A 14,068-nucleotide genomic window follows, 5' to 3' on the forward strand; every position below is an offset into this window, starting at 1 on the left:
AAACGTGAAGAAATAAGGTTATTGAGGAGGTAGGAGACAATCTTATTCTAGTATGAACAATTTTTCTTTCCTAAATATAAGCCATCTGCTGTCCTTCTACACCAGAAGCAGGAGGGAGAGAGATGACTGGAGGAAAGGGCAGCTTAGGGTGCCTCTCTCTAAAGACATTCCTCCAGCGTGCCCGTCAGGGTTAGATCCAGGGAAGCTGAACCACTACGTCTGGTACAGAATAAGAGCTTTATTACAGGGAGTTGATTTAAACAGTTTATGTAAGGTTGTGACTTCTGTGCCTGGTGCAGGAGCCTGAAGTCAGCAGAGCAGATAGTCAATCAGGAATGAAGGACATGTAGTGGGGAAGAGCAAGGACATCCCGGAACTAATGATGAGGATGGACTGGAGATTGCATAGGTCTCTCATCACTCCTGTGCTTTCAGCTTTGACAATGGGAGTAACCAGCAGGAGCAGCTGGTGGCCTTCGTCTTGGATCTCAGCCTGCACCTGGGCTGGAAATCCAGGAGGCTGGAGGAGATCTGGAGGAACTGGAGGAACTGGAGGAGCTGCAGGCTGAGCTACCATTCTCAATTGTCTCCCAAGATCTCGGGGCACCTGTTACCTAGCAGAACTACAGAGAGGGAGTTCTGGGAAATGTAGTCCCAACTTAGCTAAGTTGACAGGGTACGAATGTTCCCCAGTTTCACAGCTGCACAGAGATGGAGGAGGATCTTTGCAGCACCACAGTAGTGAACAATAGAAAACATCCTAACTATCCATCGGTTACAGAATGACATGAATAATGTGATACCAGTTGTATAAATTCAAAAAACAAAGAATATACCACACATTGCTTATGAAAAAAAAATGAAAGAAAGGATACACCATAAACTCAAAGGAATGTTGCTGTCAGAGGGGAAGTGAACGGGTTTTGAAATGGTGGGAAATTCAGAACTATTTTTTAACACTTTCTCTTTTTTCATTTTAGAAAGAAATAATACACAGATTCATTACTTTTTTTAATGTGGTAAAATAGAGATGACAAAATTTAGATATATTACCTTTGTAACTGAGAAGCTTCTTATGTTATTTTCAGGGGTAATGTTCTCATTGTGAGAACACGGTTATATATTCTACCCTACTCTGCTGAAAAGGGAAGAAAACAAAGAGACAGAGCCAGGCAGATATTTGGAAGTAGGGAGTAGGGAGGGAATATTTCCCTTCTCTCCCTCTCTCCTTGCCAGGAGGGCTTCTAGTAAAACAGAAATGCCAGGGGTTAAAGCCAAACATTGTGTCATCATTATTGATATTCAAGAATTAGATCATTATTGCTAGCCAGTAGTGTTAGATTGTTGGTTTGCTTGTTAAAATTTGTTTGTCTTTTTGAGCTGTGTTGCTAGGTTGAATGAAAACAGTTCCCTTGTATGAGGGAAGCAGAGAGAAGGGCAGCAGTGGGCAGCCTCACACATTGCAACTGTATCTATCACCCACGTTGCTTCCATTGATTGTCACTAATTTGAAAACACGTCTGGGAATTCCGCTGGTGGGATACTTTTTGTGTGCTGCTGTATTTATTTTAGGAACATCCTGATCCTAAGGAGGACAGGTCAGGATTTCATCCTTCAGTCATCCAGCAGCCCCACAGAATGGAAAGCAAAAGAATTTGGCATTGGGTAAAATCTCTTTCTGCAGCCAAATGGTGGGTGTTTCTAGGTTCAGAAGCCTGCTCGTTTCCTCATGTATGGAGCTTGCCTTCATCACTCTGGCCAGAAGTGATTTTTCTTTTTCTGAACTCCTAGGGGCATGTTCATATCTCTGTTGTGACACTTATTACTGGAATTATATTCTTTGTATACATGTTACCTCTTCTACAAGATTAAAACCCCTTGCATTCTGGAATGTCCATTTATCATCCCGTTACCCACAGCGCGCTAGTACTGAGTGCTTGTGTTTAATACGTGGTTAGGAAAAATATTTGTACAAAGAATGAAAGGGTCAGAAAATTGATTTGGGTTCTTTAAAAAGAACGTTTTCAGAGGCTTTTGCTGACTCTTCGGGTGAATGAAGAAAACAAAAAGGCAACACATTTAAAACGATGAACACTTGATGTGAATGTGTTCTGGGAACACAGATTCATTAAGTTGTTACAGGATGTCATCAATATATTCATCAGCACTGAAAATAAAATAAAATAAAACAAATCCACATTTTTTTAGAGATGAAGGTTGTTTCTGGTTATTTCTTTATAATCGTAATACTGCTTTATAAAACTGCATCATGATCTCCCTCTTTCCACTTCAGTGTTTCCTCTAATTCATTCCCTATTTCCTCACTCTCTAAACTGTTAAAATAAAGTTAATCACCATTTTTTTAACTCACCTGGGGATTTGTTTTCTTTCAAAAATGATGTAGGCATCCCTTTTCTGTTCTGCATCTCACTGCTCCATGCTTTCATTTCATGCAATAAAGATCTTTACATTTTTCCATGCTTGCCTTGGTTTTTTGATCAGGGCAATAAACCTTAACTCATGCTCAGTTAGGATTTTGCCTTCTGACAGCAACCTGCTGTAAGAGGCGGCTTCCAGGAAAATATCACTCTCTACTGCAAACTGAAGTCTGTGGTCTTACTCCCTTCTACTCCGCTGCCCCTTTTCTTTCTTCACCTGCCAAATATTTCCTGACATAAATATTTCCAGAAGTCATGACCCATAAGACAAAACTTCAGGTTCTGAGCTTATCACTTGATGTTGATCATGCCGCTGACCGTACCTTCTTTCATTCCAAACTGATTAAGTTCAGGTTGGCTTAATGTATGTTCTAGAACTTCAACCATGGGTGAAGTGCTGTGTTAAATCAAGTACAAAAATGAATAAGAACAAATCTCTGCCATCATGGAGAAGATAGTGAAACCTCTAAGTATACCTTGAAGGACAATTTATGCAGAAATTTAGTCCAAGGCAAAGGTCTTCAAATAGTTCTGTTCTTGTACCCCCCTTGAAAGAATAAAGCAAAATAGACAAAAAAAAAAAAAAAAAAAAGTAAAACAAAATAGGAAAAAAAACAAAAAAGAATAAAACAAAATTAAAACTATGCATTTCTGAACACTTTAATGTTGATGTCTAAAATTTTTTCTCATACAGTTAAATCATTGCAGAGATACAGTTTTATGCTTGTGCCAGTGGACATGGGCTGTGGTTTCTCCTAAGAGAGTGGGAACTGGGAAGGACCTCCCCCAGTCTTGATGGAAGTCTGTGCATCTTCTGATGTGCTGGAATTTTCTTCCCTCTGGGGTTCCTCCCACTTGCTTGCTTAAAATAGTGCTTTTTCTCAGGGCCGCATGGTCTTGGGAAGGAATCTTTGGTTCTGTAGGGATCCCCATTGGCCTCAGATTCATCATCTCTAGATTGGGAGTCGTAGTACCTACCTCTGAGTGTGGAGAAGACTTCCTGAAACAGCAGCTCAAGGGGCTGAGCTGGTGCCTGGATGCCAGCGCCTGGCAAACATGGGGTTCTAAAGAGCTCCCCAGCTCTGTTATCTGCCTCCCCGGCTCTCCTGTTCGCATCTTCACTGCCTCTTGCCTATCACAACAGGTTCTTATCCAGTTGTCCAAGGCCACTCGTTCAGGAAAACAGTCCACATTCTCTATGAAGACTAAACTCTTTAATTATGGGGTTTGAGTTTTTCATGATCTGGCTCCAAGCTCCATTTCCGATCTCATCTTCTGTCTTATTACTCCCACTCACCCTGGTGCCAGCAGACTGGGGTTGCCTTCACACGGGCACAGCCCATTCACGGATGCAGCCTGATGTTGTGGAATACCAGTTATGTGCCAGGTGTGGCATCCTGTGTTCTAAGTGCAAAGATGAAAAAGCACCTCTCAGATCTTTCGGAGATGGCATTCCGACTGGGGAGAGCCCTGGGTGAGGAAGTAACCCTAGGACCTGTGGTAGGCGCTGTAGGGGGAGCTGAGCTGTGTCAGAGGCCTGGGGCATGTCACCCCGCAGGAGGCACGTGAGCTCTGCCTCGTTTACTAGGCACTTAGTGGCGTTCTTTCTGCATTCCACTTCTTGGCTCAGTTGATCCTTTAACTTTGAATATTCTTTCCTCTTCCTGTTCCTGCCTGATGAAAACTTCCACAGGTTTAAGAGCTAGCTCCAATATTCACTCGATTGTGAAACACACCCTAAAGCTTCTGGTGCTCCTCTAGTTCACGCTTTTCACCTTTGCAGAGTAGTAATACTGTTATAACCCCCCTGTGGGCAGGAACCACCTGGGCACTTCGCCTACAGTAGGTTCTCCACGAAATTTTGATTGATTGATTGATTATTGAATAAGCAATAGCTCTCTCTTACTGCCTAACTCCTACACATCCAGGAGAATTTCTCAAAGGTAAGCTGTGAGAGAAGAGGCCATCTCCATATTCTTGTTTTATAAAGATTTATTTATTTATTTATTTGACACAGAGAGAGAGAGAGATCACAAGTAGGCAGAGAGGCAGGCAGAGGAGGAGGGAGAAGCAGGCTCCCCGCTGAGCAGAGAGCCCGATGTGGGGCTCTATCACAGGACCCTGAGATCATGACCTGAGCTGAAGGCAGAGGCTTAACCACTGAGCCACCCAGACACCCTCCATATTTTTGTTTTATAACCAGATATGTTAGAGAGAGATATTGGTGTAGTCACCAATGACTCTGAGCCAGGGCTAAGGGGGAGCTGGAGGAAACAGGACTCTGCTCTCCTCACTCCTGCTGTGGACTAGAAGCTGCTTTGTGGGTGGGGGGGTTGGCTTTTCCCCTGTTTGTGGAAGGCATTTTCCCTTTTGTACAAAATGTCATTGAAGGCCGCAAGTGAATTTGTTCATACCCAATATCTGTGTCTTTAAGAGTACCATCTGGGGGTACCTTCAAAATACCTGTGTGTTTATATATGTCCGATTTCCTAAACAGCATACACGAATAAGGACATGTCAATAAAATAAATTAACTGTTGCATTTACATGGTGTGACACAGACTGCCTACCCAAATTAAAAAAGGAAAATCATACTCAATTATTTTTTAAATTTTCAACTTATTTATGCTGTAATGTATAGCAAGATATTTAACTTTTTCCATTTCCCTTGTACTACATCATGTTTTATCCATGCATTGTAAAAGAAAGAGGGGATTCATGGACAGTCGTTGATTCATGGCTACAGGTGACATATGCTCTGAGGCATTCAGTTCAGTTGGAGTAGGATTGCTGTGGTGACAACAAGATAGACTATTTGCTCTCAGGACACGTGGCAGCTCTCTTCATGGCTACTGGGAGGGCAGACAGTGTCTCCTGCTTGTGCTGTGCCCCACTCCTCCTCTCCAGGAATGTCCTGTCTCTGTTCTTGGCATAGTCATCTCCTGATTATCCAATCCAGTCCTCTTTGAGTCAGTTTAGGTCACCCCTTATCCCTCTTTCTACCCACTTCCATCAATCAGTTTCTTGTAATCATCCTCACATCCCCTCTCTTTTTGTGTCCTTATTGCCCCAGACTTTGTTCAGGCCTTTACTGTTCTGGGGTGGATTTCTGCAACAGCTTGAGTCTTATCCCTCGGTCTCTTAACTTTTCCCTTCCCCCATTTATCATGCTTTCTATTGCCAGAGTGATTTCTTTAAAAAAAAAAAAAAAAAGCATATAGGGTCATGTCTCCCAGGATAAAGACCTTTATTAGCTGGCCTTTTTCTGTTTCTGCAGGGCATGACCCACCACTTCCCCAAGTGCACCTTCACCCTGTCATGCTAGGTTACTTTTAGTTCCCACCTGTGTTCTCTTGTGCTCCTGTGTGCTGTGTTCACTGTTCCCTTCTTGGATGGTCCTTCTCTACTCTGTGTGTCTGCTAAGGCTAAGGCTGATGCTTTGTCAGGATCAACTCTAAGGGTTCCTTGATATGCTCTGAGAAACATGACTTCATGAATGTGAAATGTTTGGATAAATTAAAGGAAAATATCTCATAACTTGAAACAAAAATGTCTTCTAGAATTCTTCCCCTGTTCAATTAGGTGCCAGTGGTTTTTGGTGGCAGATGAGATACACACAGACACACAGACACACAGACACACACACACACACACACACACACACACACTTCATATTGAGGTAAACATTTTGGTAGATGCATCTGTATCACCCAGTGGTCTATTAGGACGAGGTTTATGGTGTGTTAGTCCCCACATCCTTAGTACCCAGCAGAATGCCAGGGAGTACAGGGTTGTACAACAAACTAAGGAATGAGTGAGTAAACCCTGAGATGGAATGAGACAGTTAATACACGAATGGAGGACTCATGCTCAGACCCTGTATTCATCAGCCTTCTTTCTCCTGCTGCTTCTACAGTGAAATATCAAGAAGTTCTCTCTACGTTTTGAAGTTCCCCTTACTGAATCACAGCCCAAGATAGCAGGGAGTGTATCAGTTTCTAGGTGCAAAGAACTTGAACTCCTAATTCAGTTGGCTTAAAAGATTAGTAATTTATTATTTTAAACTACAGAACATTCAGAGAAGTAGGCAGTTTCAGAGTTGGTCTGTTCAGTGGCACAATAGTGTCACCAGGGATCCAGGTTCCATGTTTCTGTTCCGCCATTTTCATCCACGTGACCTAGCTTCCCTTGTGGTATCAAGACAGCCATGGTAGCTGGACAAGCGCGTTGAGGTACAAACACAGGTAGGGGCAGAAATGGGAACTTATTGACCAGATCTAGGTCATGTGTCCTTTCCTAATTTCATCATTCATTGCTATGTATGCTAAAGACCAGACAAAGTTCACCCCTTCGCCCTGGGCCTTTACTTAGGAAGAGTGTAGGTACTTGAACAAAATCACAGTCTGTTCAGCAAGAAAGAAAGGACAATGGCCAGTGGGGAGGACTTTCCAGTATTGTCTTATTGTTTTCCATACACAACAACAACAACATCAACAAACACTCTCTTTCAACTGAGAGACTGGGTCAAACAGTTGCCTTCATTAAGGATATTGTTTTCAGCTCCTACCTCTCAGAAGTGAAAAAGTGCCAAGAGAAAACTGAAACCAATGGTGAATGTCCCGGAACAAAGAACAAATGTTACTCCCTGGAAAGAAAGTTTTTGATGTTATAAACCTCGCTGCTTTTATTCTCTAGCTTCCAAAATCCATAAAAATGCTCCTAAGCGAAGTTAAGTTCCAAGTCCATAAAAATGTGATTTATCATTTACAGCATGACATTTATAGTATCCCTTTTTGGTCCTGGCAAGGGGAAACTGAGAGAAAGGTGTGAAGACTCCTAGTCTTTGAAGATGACTAATGACATGGTATATCGTTACTTAGATTCCTGGAATATAAGTATGCAATTGCATCTACTCAAGTCTAACTAACAAAGGAGGCCAAGTACAATTTAACTTATAATGTAAGTAATAAAAATTTAAATATGCTGCCTTATAATTAATGAAACACACATCATCAAACAGGAACTAAAGCTTGAATGTTGCTGTTGAACTGACTCTCAGTGGTGCCTGGGCTGCCTCCTAGTAGGTGTCATTGTGTGTGTTTATATGTGTGTGTAAGTATGTGGTTGTGAGTTCTGCATTTCTGTATACCATCTTACACACTTTTTAATATGATAAGTAAATATAAGTTAATTTATAGTTAATTTACATAATATGATATATAAATAAATATAACACACTAATATATTGATTTATGGAATTATTAATATATATTATATAATAATTAATATATTAGTGTATATAATTAATAATTTATATATTATATAAACACATTATATATAAATCTAATTTATATGATATATTATATAATATATAAATAAATAAAATAATATACATTGCTCAATTTCCAAATCCATGCTCATACACACATCCACATTTTGTGAAAGTTTTTCTGGTGAATCTAATACAGCTACAGACTTGAGCTCCACGTTTTACAAATCTATGTGCTATTTGGCTCCTTTTAAGCAAAATACTTTGGCAGAGTAACTCTAGTGACTATGTGTAGATTCATATTGGGAGCGTCCAGTCTGTTGATTTTGTGAGTTTTATTGTGGGAGGAAAGTGGAGGCTGGAGAGAATGGTTGGCTTTTGCTTTAATTAGCCAGGTAATTACCTCAACTCTCCGTTTTACATTATCTGCATTGATGCTGACTTTATCTATGCAAAGAGTAAAAGCCAATCAATGGATCAATCCACAAAGATGTGCTTAAGTGCTCAAGGTTATATTAGGTGAAGAGAATTGTGTAAGGGGCTCAGGGTGGTGACAAGCACTAGGTACTTAAGTGAGTGCTAAGGAATAGAAAAAAAAGTGTAATTTTCCTGAAGTGGCTTATGGCAGGCAGATGAGAATGTTTCAGATGAAACAATTAGAGCACAATATAAGACCGGGAGAAATTTCAGGCAGTGGTGCACCTACGTCCCATGGACCTGAGTTAGGTCAGTATCAGAACAGAGTAGCTGGATTTGGAAGTTTTATGGGATCTGGGTCTAATGGTGCACTTGTTGGTTTGACTTCTGTGTCCTGAAGTATAACTGCGAAGTGCCTTGGTAACCTTAGGATGTTTGAAAATCACCTACTTGGGGCTCCTGGGTGGTTCAGTGGGTTAAAGCCTCTGCCTTACGCTCAGGTCATGATCCCAGGGTGCTGGGATCGAGCCCCACATCGGGCTCTCTGCTCATTAGGGAGCCTGCTTCCCTCTCTCTCTGCCTTTCTCTCTGCCTACTTGTGATCTCTCTCTCTCTCTCTCTCTGTCAAATAAATTTAAAAAAAAAAGAAAGAAAGAAAAGGAAAATCACCTGCTTGAGGATAAATTTCCTAACTCAATTGAGGAGTTATTTTGCTCTTTTCATCAGCAAAGAGGTAGGGAAATGTGTTATGGTAATAAATATAGCACTTCCTTGTTTATGGTTGCTAAGGAGAGCTTAAATATGTTAGGTGTATGGGTGTATTTTGCTAGAAACATAAAAATAAAAAGAAGAGAAATCTATATACTTCTATAACATATTTAATACATTTTTTACAAATCATTTGGCCAGGAAGAGTGGGATAGTTGAGTAGATTATCCAGAAATACAAATAAATTTTGAGGTGTTTTAAAGGATTCAGAAAAGTACTTTGAAGAAGTGACTTTGTACCTAGACTTTCCTAGGGGGAAGACTCAGGAACATAGAAAAGAAGACACACACACACACACACACATCCCTGTATTGTACCCACAATACAGAGCAATAGAGAAAAAGTAAAGTATTGATCCTCCCCCCACCCCTTTTTCTTAAAGGAGGCTCCAGGCCCAGCATGGAGCCCAATACAGGGCTTGAACTCACAACCCTGAAATCAAGACCTGAGCCGAGATCAAGAGTTGGTCAATTAACCAACTGAGCTACCCAGGTGCCCCTTGATCCTCTTTTTTAAAAATGGAAAGCTTCTAAGAGAAGACATGAAAAAGGCAATGTCATAGTATATAGATACATTCCTTAGAAAGAATGGTCTCTTCAACTCCTGCAGGACATTCAATAGAAAGAGGAACCAAAATAAAGAAGGGAACTTGCCTTTGAAAAACTAAATTGATCTTGATTACTCATAACTTAAGAGCTTCAAGAGAACCAGCACTTCATAGTACCAGCACTGACTACGATGGCAGGGCAACTCATTATTTTTCAGAACTTATCTGTGATACACAATAAATCTGGAATTTAGAGAAAGTATGACCCTTAAAAGTGTGTCATTAGGGAAAAAAGTAATCATAGATTTAATCTTCTAAGAGTTTAAAGAAGCCTTGGGTGGTGACAGGCTGCTTGTAAGTGTGATCCGACTATCTTATCTCTTACTCTGGTGGGGTAATGGGATTGGGAGGGCAAAAGGAAATGACAGATTTTATCTATATTGATTTTAACAAGAATTTTGGTTTTGTTTCTTCACAATGAAATTGCGAAGAGCAGTTGGCCCTCCAACTTTTTGCATTCCATCCATTAATTGTTCAGGACAAAAGATGTGAGGGAATGCCTTCTTTAACAGTCATTAACACCTGCTTATAAAAATCTGAATATATGCTGATTTGGGGCTGCAGAGAGAGATAAAAACCTAGTCTTTGCCCTTGAGGGGGTTTATAATCTAGGGGGTGAGAGACCAACATAAACAAACAACAATGTAAAGGAACATTATATTGAACTTCATTTGTATGGTAAATGGCACCTTGAAGAAATAACTTTTTCTTAAAGAATTAAATTAAAGATTATTGTTACTCTCTCAAGCCTCTACAAAAGATGTTGTATTTTTACTTTTACAGATAAATTACTAGTTTATACTAGAAATCTGGTTGTAAGAAAAAATCAACAGCATTTTAAGAGATGGAAACAGCAGACTCTTGGAGGGTATTGGGGATGATGTTGGCCCTCCCATCCTGTACTTTTCTAGAACAGTGCTTCTGAGACCCGTGTGCAAGGAATCACCTGCGATCTTGTTAAAAGGCAAATTCTGAGTCAGTGGTGAGTGTGGGGTCCAAGAATCTGCATTTCTAGCAAGATCCCAGGTGCTACTGGTGCTCTGGCCTGGGAACCAGACTTTGAGTAGTAGCCAGAGGCGAGACCATACTGAATTTACAAATACCAGATGTAGAAATCATCAGGCCTGGCATGTAAGTCCTTGTTGGTTAGTTTATCCTCTTGAATCCTCAGACCAAAGGACATAGGAAATTTTGAGTCAGAGATACAGTTAAGAGGAAATTAATCTTGCAAGAAAGGATGAGAAAAATGATGATCATGAAGCATTAAAAAAAAGGAAACTGCAGGGTGATTTAAAAATGCATCTAAAATATAGACTGTTACACAGAGAGTTTAACAGCTTTGTTAGATTTGCGTGTGGTGGACATGCATTTTGGCAGGACTGAGTTACATGCAGGATAGAATTATTTCTCAATAAGGATGCGACCTCCTGAATGGGCCATTTGACTGTCCTTCCCCCACCCCCCCACCCCCCAGAAAGTAGGATGGTCACCCAAACGGGTTGCCTCAAATGAGACCTTCTTTAAATGTTGAGAGATATTCTTAGTGTTCCTTCTGAGACCCTAAAAGTGACACTGAATCTGATTCCCACTTCTGGTTTCTGAGTAGCAACTGTTTACAGCGAAGGAATAGTAGGTGTGATTACTCAAACTGTGTTCACTCTCATTCAATACAGTAAATTTTCATGTCATTTCTTTTCTTTCTTCCTTCCTTTTTTTTTTTTTTTTTAAGATTTTATTTATTTATTCGACAGAGAGGGATCTCAAGTAGGCAGAGAGACAGGCAGAGAGAGGGGAAAGCAGGCTTCCCACTGAGCAGAGAGCCCAGTGCAGGGCTTGATCCTAGAACCCTGAGATCATGACCTGAGCCGAGGGCAGAGGCTTTAACCCACTGAGCCACCCAGGTGCCCCTTCATGTCATTTCTTTTATTCCTGAAGGCATCATATCCTACCTCTCTGCAGACAATTAGTTCTACAAATACTTTTTTCTCAAAGAGAAATGATTTGAATGTACTTTATATTTTTAAAAAATTTTCATTTAAATTCAGTTAAGTTAACATACAGTGTATTATTAGTTTCAGGGGTAGAATTTGGTAATTCATTGATTGCATGTAACACCCAGGGCTCATTCCATCTCTTGCCCTCCTTAATACCCATCACTCTCCCACCCACCTCCCCCCTAGCAGCCCTCAGTTTGTTTCCTAGACTGAAGAGTCTCTAATGGTTTGCCTTAATGTCTTTTAAGTATAATAATTAAGTGATTTCAGTTATATACCTATAAAGGACCTAGGTGGGTCAGAGAAAGAGATCTTTTTTCTTTTGTTTGTCCTAGTGATAAAATCCTTCACTCAGGCTAGGAAATCATGTATAATGAAAGTTTTAATTTTCTGCTGTCTGATTAATATTCTGGTTTTATAGAGTTAAAGCTGATATTAAATGGGATTCAGCAAAGTCTTACAGCTAACCATATGCCCATGTTTTTTTTTTTTTTTTTTTCACAAACTTCAAAATGGTTCACAATCTTCTAGGGTATGTGTTGGAGTCTTTTTATTATTTTCCTCTTGTCCACTTCCCTCTAATGAGAATATCAGTGAAATTCACATTTATAATTTAATTTTAAGGATGGAGGGCCTTAGAGGAGGATGTGGTGGTTTCTATCCTAAACTGAATGCTTGGGCAAGACCTCTTTAATAACGTGACATTTTAGCCATGAGGGAGAGTGCCATTAGGATATTTGGGGGAAGAGTGTTCTATGCCAAGGAAAGAGCCAGTCGGAATTGGGTGTGAATTGTGTGCCACCTCAGATCCTCTCTTCCTGTCACTTACTCTGGCCTTTGCTGTGGTATCCATTCCCTCAGGTTTGACCGGCTGCACAGAGGTATAATCTGATAGTGCCTCCACTGGGGCCTGAGTCACATACTTTCCCATGCTTTTGACTCCTGACCTGGGACTTCTGTGTCGCTGCAGCATGGGGTCAGCAGAAATCCAGTCAATAGTCAGCCATGCACAACCCAGCTCTGCCCAAGGGTTTATGGCCAACAGAAAACTGGAGCCTATAGATAAATTCTACACCTTTTTTGTTTCCATGGCGGACATTTGAAACGAATTTCCTGAGCTTTTCATAAGGATGATCCCGTGGGATTGAGTACCTGTCTCCCACAGAGGTGATCCCATCAATCCCAAGTCTTTATATCTGCTCTCCTTCCTTCTGTGACACTTCGCCCCTCCCTCCTGCTATGTTCCCACAGAAACTACCCTAAGTAAGCCTGGTCTCGGAATCTGCTCTTGGAGACATCAGGCTAAGGGAAATTGCAAAGGCCCTGAAGAGGATGCATGCTTGGTTCTTTTAGAATCAGCAAGAAAACTCTTATGTGTGTCTCTTGCAGAGTGGAAGAGAGCAAAGGTGATCAACCATGATGGGACAGGTTAGGTACGGACCCTAGAGGCCATGTTAAAAAGGAAGACTTTGGAACAAAGAAGTGACAGGGTCTGATTTCTATTTTAATGGGATCACCTTGTGGAGAATGGACTGAATAGACAGAAGAGAACTCACTGAAGTGGAGCAAGCTGGAAGCAGGGGCACTACTAGCTCAGAAGGATTTAAAACAGTCCATGTGTTCGCGGCTCCTGGGTGGCTCAGCGGGTTAAGCCGCTGCCTTCAGCTCAGCTCATGATCTCAGGGTCCTGGGATCAAGACCCACATCAGGCTCTCTGCTCAGCGGGGAGCCTGCTTCCCCCTCTTTCTCTGCCTGCCTCTCTGCCTACTTGTGATCTCTGTCTGTCAAATAAATAAATAAATAAAATCTTAAAAAAAAAAACAACCAAAACAGTCCATGTGAGGGAGGTGGTGCTTAGAGCAAGATACTAGGGGTGAAGTTAGTGAAAAGTGCCACATTGATATAATATTTCAGACAAAACACAGATTCGAGCTTGCAGAGGACATGGGGTGGAGAGAACCTGATGAGTCAAGGATGCCTCCAAGGTTTCTGTCCTGAGTCTTGGCAAGTAGGCAGCTGTAGAAGGATAGCCATGGGAGTAGATTTGGGGGTGAGGAAAAATAGGAGGAGGAAATAACCAGTTCAACTTTGGCCATATTAAGTGTGAGATCCTACTTGGGAGTCCATGTGGAAACATGAGTAGATGTGATCTGGGAGCCACCACTGTGAGGATGGCATTTAGAGTGATTAGATTGGACGAGGCCCCTGAAGAAATGGTAGAGAAGGGTCTAGTTGGTATTTTGGAAATTAAATTTATGTCATCCCATGGTAATAAGGCGCTAATCAATATATGTCTGCCATGTGAGAGAATGTGGAATTCCAAAGTTCGCCTCTGATAGCAGTGATTTCTGTGAATCTTGAAAGATAGTTAAAGAAGAACTTGCAGAAGATTGGCAAAACCAATGAAATAAGCTAGAGAAAAGAAAATGTTATTAAGAAAGTCATAAGTCATGGGTGGTTCAGTTGGTTAAGTGTCTGACTCTTGATTTTGGCTCAGGTCATGATCTCAGGGTCATGAGATGGAGCCTGTGTCTGTGTCAGGCTCCAAGCTGGGTGTGGAATTGGCTTAAGATTCT

This window comes from Neovison vison, chromosome 1 (genome assembly GCF_020171115.1).
Source record: "Neovison vison isolate M4711 chromosome 1, ASM_NN_V1, whole genome shotgun sequence".
NCBI lineage: Eukaryota > Metazoa > Chordata > Mammalia > Carnivora > Mustelidae > Neogale > Neogale vison.